Raw genomic sequence first — 9,947 nt, forward strand, 5'->3', positions numbered from 1 at the left:
GTTTCAAGCGAGCTATTTTTCGCGGATGTATTTACTGTGCAAACAACTCTAAATATGGCATAAGTGTCACGTGATAATCAACCGTTTGGTTTCGGCGGTTGCTGGAGCAAACGATTTTTTTGACAGTGATTCAACCATATATTACGGTCTCCTTCCGGCAGCAGTCCCACAATTTCGACTTGTTTTGACCTCAAAACGATGTCTTTATCATAACTGTGAAGAACAGAACGGAGATCACTGTCGAAGTCGGCTAATAAATCTGCAAACGGCTCGTGAACAACATAATGGGAGATCACTCTGTATTCTGGTTTTGATAGATTCGCGTAGGACTGTCGCGTCCGCTCAGAGAGACAACTGGCGATAGCCGTGGAGCGAGGATTATCAGAATGGCACAAGAGCTGCCGTAAAAATGATTCCACGTACAATGCGCGGAATAATCATTTCCGTTTTCTCTAACAGAAAATGATTCATTGCTTGACAATATGTTTTTTTGGTACGTGTGTGTCTTGTCCCTTGATAGTTTAACGATTGGACGGCATTTAATTATTTTTATAAAGTCAGTGTGATATGGTGTGTTTATAATATTGCATGCGAAGTTTCCAGAAGACCGCACATATACACGCACATAGACACACGGACATGCACGCACAGACACACAGGCACACAGACACACAGACACACAGACACACACACACACACACACGCACATACACACAGACATAGACAGACAGAGAAATAGAAACAGACATAGACACAAACAGACAAACAGACAGATAGCCAGACAGACCCTACGGCAGACAGGCAAACAGGCAGGCGCAGACAAGCTGGCAGGCAGGCAGGCAGACAGACGGACAGACACAAAGACACGCAAACAAACAGACACATACTTACCAACAACACTGATAATAGAGAAAAGGATTGAATTGAATGTTGGAATTGTGTATCATTTATAGAGCGCAACGCATAAAGTTGCACATGTGCGCGTGTGTGCACCACTTCTTTCATTCATCAATTATGCATGATCATCATTACTATGCGTTTAGATAGGTCTATAAAATTATTAGAAATGTGTGTTTTCTGTTTTAAAGCCGAATTCTCGTTTTGAACAATGAGCAATGTCTGTTCATTTCCAATACATCAACAAAACAAACAAACAAACAAACAAACAAACAAACATACACACAAACAAACAAACAAACAAACAAACGAACAAGCAAACAAACAAACGAACAATCAAACAAACAAACAAACAAACAAACAAACAAACAAACAATCAAACAAACAAACAAGCAAACGAATACACAAACAAATGAACAAACGAATACAAAAAAGTATAGAGGTACAGTCGATAATGTCTGTAACAACCATACCAAAAGTAGTAGTTATAGACAGGTGGTTATTATTGATAGGACCTGGGGTTTCTCTGATATTGTAATTGGCAGGTGGTCGTTGTGAAAAGGTGGTCGCCGGGGCATGTTCGACTGTATAATAAAGCAGATGTCTTTCCCAAACTCTCCTGTGTTCTTTTCATTCCTTTTATGTTTGTTTTAAGAAGAAGAATGCCTGTGTGTGTGTGTGTGTGTGTGTGTGTGTGTGTGTGTGTGTGTGTGTGTGTGTGTGTGTGTGTGTGTGCGTGCGTACTTGTTTCTGTGTGTGTGTGTGCGTGTGTGTGTTTGTGTGTGTGTGTGTGTGCGTGTGTGTGTGTGTGCGTGTGTGTGTGTGTGTTTGCGTGTGTGTGTGTGTGTGTGTGTGTGTGTGTGTGTGTGTGTGTGTGTGTGTGTGTGTGTGTGTGTGTGTGTTGTGAAATGTACTATTTTTGTTGTTATTTATTCCGTTTTACGTGTACGTTTCAGAACTTCATTTAATGATGCAGCAAATGACTGAGTTTGATTCCAAAATGTTCACCGTTGTACACTTCGAGTATAGATCCTACATTTGCACGGTATTCAAATTAGATTACTCCAATACACACAAGCAGCAGGCACATACGTGTACCCTTAAAATAACGTCCAGTAACCCTACGTACACGCTCATCAATAAAAACAAGCATAGACTTCCATTGCTTCACTGGTTATCTCCCTTCCCTATTTGCCGTACACTTTGGTTACGTCACTGATTATCTCCCTTCCCTATTTGCCGTACACTTCAACACGGAACATGGGGACAGTGCAACGCTATTGAGTCAATCATACGTACACTTTACGTCGTTGCATGAAATGCTGATAGTTTGTTCGCAGCAGACGAAATTGGGGAGCGCCTCCCATTTGTACAAACAGAAACAGGAGAATGAAAGGAAAGTTGGATCTATGAGTATTGATTCGATCGTATATAGGGGAAGGGCTCCTAATATGGACCACTATTTGTTTCATGCTGATAACTAGCTTGTTTTTTTGCGAAGAAGTTTCATTTTGTGTTTGGTAGTCCTTCTCTCTTATGTTAACCGTTAGGACTAATTAGAGTGAAATAGCTTTGATAGACATTCAGCGAAAATTAAATACAGAAAAAATCACAAATGGTCCATATTAGGAGCCTAATATGGATCAGTCAAGCGGCCTTCACGAATCACTGTAAAAAGCCCCCTATACTTCAAAATAACATGATGTGTGCAAGTCAGACTAATTAAAATATGCTTTAGATTTATCTGTTTCGGGTCGATGAGAGCATTATTTGAAGCACACCAGGAAACTAAAGAAGCTTATCAAAAACAGAGTGAAAATAAGTGAAATTATCAACTTCCACGAAAAGAAGACTTTTTGTTATATTTTTTTTAAATCTCGAGGGCTAGTTATAGGTTATTTCCAGCAAGCTTATTATTGAATTGATGAAAATAGCCTTTAGCTTTTATTTTCTTCGATTTGTTGAAGGTGGTCCATATTAGGGGACTCGCACAAACTTTGAGATTTTGCTATTATTTTTTATTTGCAGGAGAAACTCGGGGTCAACACTGCCAAAATGTAACAAATACCGTCTTAGCTGTCATATATAGCAAGTTTTGTGTGATAAAAGCTTTGGCTGTGGACAGAAACGAGTCCGTTTTAGGAGGCAAATTTAGAGTGAACGCTGCCAAAAATGAAAAAAGAGAAAAAAAACTAACGGTTTTGAGGTTTGTGTTTCTGCAACTGTTTTGACATGTGCAAGTTATCCAGAGAGGGTGAATACAGCGAATGAAATTGTTTTGAGCGCTCTTGCGCCGTTAGTTTGTCAGAACAGGAGGTGGTCCATATTAGGAGCCGGTCCATATTAGGAGCCTTTCCCCTATATGGTAGATCTTACATGAGACTAGAGCTAAATTAGCTACTTGAAAATAGTTAGTGATTTTCCTTTCTTTCTGTTCTATAGTCTTTCTTCTTCTTTTTTGTGTGTGTACTTGTCTTTTCGTGCCTGAAGAAGACCCATAGGTCGAAACGTCGCCGTTATTTGTTCCGTGTTCGTCATTTTAACGTGAGTACGGTGCTTTTGGGTCTTTTTGTTGTTCGCTCTCACGTGCAGTCGCCATTGTTTATTTACTTGAAAATAGTTTTATGTTCTGTAGGTTTTACGGGAAGAAAAAGAACATCACGTATGAAACTCTTTGTGTTTTGTTGCTACCTCAAGGTCGAACTAATCGCGTAATGCGAAATCAATACATTGGGTTGTTTGCATACAACGGATTTACAAAAAAAGTATTTTTGTTAGCACATTTTCAAACACAACATGCATTCACTCATTCAATGTGGTGTTCCCTTGCTCTACATTACAAGACCTATACCTTACACTACATCTCCATCTGCCCCCCCCTCCCACCCCCCCCTTCAATAATCCCGTCGCACAAATAGGACCCACTGCAACACCCCAACCCCTCATAGCTTGCCCCCCCCCCCCCCCCCCCTGCCCACTCCCTCCTCAATCCCGCCCTCAACACTCCGTTACTGCAGTGTACTCTTGCTCTATATTTACAAAACCTATTGCTTCCAATTTATCTCTATCCCCCCCCCCCCCCCCCCCCCCCCAACCATACCCCCTCAATAATCCCGTCGCGCAAAAAGGACCCCCTCCAAGCCCCCACCCACAACCCCTCCTACTCTCACCCTCAATCCTGCTCTCATCACTCTTTCCCTACGGTGTACCTACCCTTGCTCTACATTACAAAACTATAGCTTCCACTTCATCTGTACCCCCCCCCCCCCCCCCCAATAATTCCGTCGCACAAAAAGGTTCCCTGCAACCCTCGTTTCCCATTTCCCACTCTCACCCTCAATCCTACTCTCCTTCGCTGCGGTGTAAACCCCCCCCCCCCCCCACCCCCCGCGGGGGAAGAATTTACCCGATGCTCCCCAGCATGTCGTAAGAGGCGACTAACGGATTCTGTTTCTCCTTTTACCCTTGTATAGAATATAGTCAATGTTTGTAAAGATTTTAGTCAAGCAGTATGTACGAAATGTTAAGTCCTTTGTACTGGAAACTTGCATTCTTCCAGTAAAGTCATATATTGTACAACGTTGCAAGCCCCTGGAGCAGTGCTTTTGTGAACAAGAAACAATTAACAAGTGGCTCTATCCCATCTCCCCCCTTTCCCCGTCGCGATATAACCTTCGTGGTTGAAAACGACGTTAAACACCAAATAAAGAAAAAGAAGCGGTGTACCCTAGCTCTTAACCTTTTGCCATCAACCATTACTCTTTTCCCACGTCTCTCTCATAACGATAGGAAAGTTCTGTTCAAAGTTGATATTGATTTTGTTTTCCTTTTCTTTGTTCGTCGCTTTTTCTCGATCTGGCCAATCTGGCTTAAAAAGTTGACTTCCTTCTCAGACCCGTTGGCGCGGCAATTCAAGCGTTCAGTCATCCTGATTAAAAGTTGTGTATTGGAAAACACTAGCGTGAAGTTTGCGTGATGTTTTGGAGAGGTTTTTGTTCAGCCGTATTTCACACAAACAAGGTAAGGTAAGGTAAGGTAAGGTAAGGTAAGGTAAGGTGAGGTGAGGTAAGGTAAGGTAAGGTAAGGTAAGGTAAGGTAAGGTAAGGTATGGTAAAGTAAGGTAAGGTAAGGTAAGGTAAGGTGAGGTGAGGTGAGGTGAGGTATGGTATGGTAAGGTAAGGTAAGGTAAGGTAAGGTGAGGTGAGGTGAGGTAAGGAAAGGTAAGGTAAGGTAAGGTATGGTGAGGTAAGGTATGGTATGGTACGGTAAGGTAAGGTAAGGTAAGGTAAGGTAAGGTAAGGTAAGGTTAGGTAAGGTAAGGTAAGGTAAGGTGAGGTGAGGTGCGGTGAGGTGAGGTGCGGTGAGGTAAGGTAAGGTTAGGTGAGGTGAGGTGAGGTAAGGCAAGGTAAGGTAAGGTAAGGTAAGGTAAGGTAAGGTAAGGTACGGTGAGGTGAGGTAAGGTAAGGTAAGGTAAGGTAAGGTGAGATGCGGTGAGGTAAGGTAAGGTAAGGTAAGGTAAGGTGAGGTAAGGTGAGGTAAAAGTAAGGTAAGGTAAAGTGTAAGGTTAAGTGAGCTCAGGTGAGGTAAGGTAAGGTAAGGTAAGGTGTAAGGTAAAGTATAAGGTAAAGTGTAAGGTTAAGTAAGGTAAGGTGAGATGAGGTGAGGTTTTAGGTAAGGGAAGGTAAGGTTAGTTGAGGAGAGGCACAATGAGGTCAATCAAGGTAGAATGAGTGAATTGAGGTAATTAAGATTAAGTAAGATTAAGTTAGATTAAATTAGATTATGTGAGATAAGGTAACTCTAAGATAAAGTCAGTTGAGGTCAGGAAGGTGTAGAACTTATAACTTACAGTGCAAATCCTACTAATAACTAAAAAAAAAAAAAAAAAAAATGGAAGAACAAACACACAAACAAATGGTATTGCTCGTTATTCCCAGGTTTGCCGTGAACAACTCTTGTTAAGATAATTACGTGTTTTCTGAACCGAATGCGCATTATTTACACGTGTGGAACAAAGAAAAATAGGTCCGTTCAATTATTGACAAAACAAAACTTTACATGTACAGTGTGTCTGTTTGTTTATGTGTAGACCTCAGATCATCCATGGGTTTATATATCATGCGCTACATCTGTGACAAATTCACATAGCACGTGACTTCACGCACGCTTGTACACACGCGGGCTCACTCGCACACACGTTCTCTAGCTCACACTGACTCGCACACACACTCAGACAAGCACGCACGCATGCATCGCCCACTCTCATATTCACGCACGCACGCAAGCACCCAAGCACGCACGCACGCAGTCACACACACACACACACACACACACGCCCCCCCCCCCCACACTCACCCACACAAACAGACACACACACACACAAACACACATACACACACACACACACACACACACACACACATACACCCCGCCCCCCTACACACAAACACACACACACACACACACACACACACAATCACACCATTATCTTTTTTTTGTGTTCGTTTTTCCCCCTCTCTGAGCGGGTAAGAGCAGAATGATGACCAACCTTGACTTTAATGTAGACACCACTGGGTGTAATTACGATGTGACACAGAAGCCTCGCCGCCATAACGACGTTGAGACCACTTCAATCTAGCACGTACGCGCTGTCGAGTTTGTGCACAGGCGTTGGAATCATGCAGTGAACAATATTATCCCACTGAATGGAACATAATTGAATTAAACCTTTTGGAACAAGTTCGTACGGAAGTTGTTTGCAGCGCCACAGACTGACTCAAGCTTGGCTGGCTTAAAAAAAAAAAAAAGAAAAAAAAAAAACATAAAAAAAACGCACAAAGAGGTTGTAATGAATCGCGGTTATGGTGTTTATAGTTGAAGGGATATAACTAGTGCTTTTTGTAATACAAAGAGGTTGTCAGGAGTGGTTTAACTTTGAGAGTGGAAACTTTTAACAGTTCAGTAAAATTCCATGGTTAGCTACGGACGGTCAAACTGGGTTCGCGGCACGTGAATTTACAACTGTGCGAGTTGTTCACGTTATAATCGCAACCGCCTGATTTTGTGAGTTGTGATTGTAAACTGCCTGACAATTGAAAGTCATTCGACCTGGGCTCTCGGATGAGAAAACCTGCTCTTGGTTTTGATGTCAACTTTGGAAGAAAACATTTGATCTTGATGTCAACCTTGGAACCGGGAAACATTGCCGGGATGACTTGGACTTTTGTATGGGTGCCGCCATATTGGAAGATGAGGTACTTTGCTAGTTTTGTGTGAACTTGAACATGTCTTTTGTATGCGCGGACATGACTTGTGTACTTGAATAATTTCGGAATCGTATAATTTTCTTGTGCTCGGTTGGTGTGTTTTTGAATATTGTTAGTTGTTACAGTAGGGTGTTATATTTTGTAACAGGCCGCCCCAGTCTGACTTGTGCGGGGTGGTGCCAGAGTGGCGGGGGTGCGATGGAGGCCGTAAGGTTGAAGGCTAGCTACATCGTCACCTCTACATAACGTAAAAGTTATGTTTTGTTTATTTGCTTTCTTGTCCTTGTAAATATGTTATGACGTTGACAATGAATGAGTGAGTTTCACAAGGTCGTGGACAATGAATGAATGAGCTTCAAAAGGTCATGAATTGATTATTGTAAGCAAGGAAATATTTGAGAATTTGAGAAATGAGTTGTTAATTGCTATGTCAGAAACAAACCAATTTGTATGTTATAATTAAACCATTGGCTATTGTTTGGAAAGAATGAGTTGGTGAAAGACTACAAATTCTTCTAATCTTCTCTCTGCTTTCCTAAACTTCTGAGCGGGAGTCAGATGATTGACTGTGTGTGTGCGTGTGCACATATAAAGAATCTGGAAGGAGATTAATAAGGATAACTACGGATCTTCTTTATTTCAAATCTCTTACATTGGCGAGCTTGCGGTTGTATTAATTGGAAAATTTTTGAAGATTATTTTTTTTGGTACGTTCCCTTGAGTGCAGTTAGGCTTATTTTATTTTGTTGACTTGTAGTGCTGAAGTGTTATTTGGTTTTGCGCAGATGCTGATGCATGCAGTCTGGAGGATGGACATCCTTGTCATCTGCCTGTGAAGGGAGTTCCTTGGTCTGTGGACGGATGCATCCTGTGCCTGACTGAACGACATATTTTGGACAGGAGTGAGTCATTTGCTTATCTGACACTCAAGTTAACATTCTATATATTTTTGAGAATAATTTGTCTCTCTGAGTGTTGGTTCTTGCTTGTGAGTAGGTTATTTTTTCCCCCTACGTTACATGAAGCGCCCTGTAGGTTAGTTTTACCTACAAGTGAAGAATACATGACACATCATTTTTCCCTTTTACGTGTACACAGTTTGTAAATAGTTGTGGGTCAGCAATGCCTTGATTCATAAGTGTATGGGAATGGGGGTATGTCTAGTTCCTAGGCCAAGTTTTTGAGCGGAGCCTAGTTTCAAATGTATTGATTGTTTCCCCTTGTAGTTCGGTTGATCGGTTTCCTAGACTGTGTCACTTTAGTACTGCACTTGAGGAAGTCAGGTAAATTCTAAAGTTTAGTGGACTATTGTGTTCACGTTAGTCAAAGCTAAGTCTTGGTGTTGCCCTCTAGCATTCTATGTAGAGGATAGTCATAGTTTGCTTAAGTGATAGCGGTTTGTTCACGATGGCATCTCAAGAAGAGGTTCAAGCTTTGATAGCGCAGTTTAAGGTGGAGGGTGAAGCCTTAGGAAAAGATGGTGCATCACTGAACAAGTATGTGGAGGATAGTTTGCGTGAGGAAAGAGCAGCAAGAAGAGAAGCTTTGTTGAAAAGAGAAAATGATATTGCTCTACAAGAAAAAGAACTCGCTGCTGCACGTGAGCTTAAAGAGAGAGAGTTAGCTGAACAAGCTAAGATTGAAAATCGTCGTCTCGATATTGAAGAAGAAAAGGCGAACAGGGAGGCAAAGTTGCGAGCAGACGAGTTGGTTGAAAAAGCAAGCAAGAATAAATTGGCCAATCGTCCCAAGATTCCCTATTTTGATGATAAATCAGATGACATTGAGAGTTATCTGTATCGCTTCGATAAGCACGCAGCTAGCTTGAAGTGGTCAAAGGATGAGAAGGCTTTGATTTTGCCTACTCTACTCAGAGGTCGTGCTCTGAATTATTTTCAAGAGTTACCAGTAGAAGATACTAATGACTATGCCAAACTGTCAGCGCATTTGTTGAAGAGATTCAAATGTACTGAAGAAGGTTTCAGAACGCAGTTTCGCTCATGCAAACCTGAATCTGGTGAAACCATGCATGTCTTTTTCTCCCGCATGAGAAGATATTTTACTAGATGGACAGATATGGCTGGAGTTGGCACAGATTTCGCTTTGCTCTGTGACTTGGTGCTCAGAGAGCAGATTCTGTCTAGTTGTGCGTCGTCTCTGGTTACTTTTCTGAAAGAAGACAAGCATACTACTGCTCAAACCATGATAGACGCAGCTGAAAGATACAGGGAAGCACATCCTAGCCAAAACCTAGCAGCAAAAGGTTCTAGTGATCCTCTGTTGGCTAATGTCGGTCTTCCAAATGGGAGAGGAGGTCATTCAGGTGGTCGAGGTGGTCACAGGTTTTCTAAGAAGAATAGTCAGGCTGACACAAACCCACCGACAGAACAAAGCTCTCCTGATAATAAGGGTGGCAGAGGTGCTAGTCAAGCTGGTAGAGGTAGAGGTGGTCAGAACTATCAGAGGAAGTGTTGGTGGTGTCAAGATACTTCGCACAAGTTGGCAGATTGTCCCAAAAAAATGCATACTGCTTCAGTATCCGTTGTCACTGTTGAAGAGTCCAGCTGTAGTGAAGACGAGCAGTCTGTGGCGTCAGTAGGATTTTCAGGTAGTGATGAACTTCCCGAGTCTATTCAGACATGTGAAGGTACCTTAAATGGTAGTGAGGTCACAGTCATGTTGGATAGTGGGTGTTCTACTGTTGGGGTCAGGAAGTCCCTAGTGAGAGATGATCAGTTTACTGGGAAGGTACAGGTGTGTAGACAGTTCAGTGGGGATTTAGTT

Source organism: Littorina saxatilis, linkage group LG3 (genome assembly GCF_037325665.1).
Source record: "Littorina saxatilis isolate snail1 linkage group LG3, US_GU_Lsax_2.0, whole genome shotgun sequence".
Taxonomy (NCBI): Eukaryota; Metazoa; Mollusca; class Gastropoda; order Littorinimorpha; family Littorinidae; genus Littorina; species Littorina saxatilis.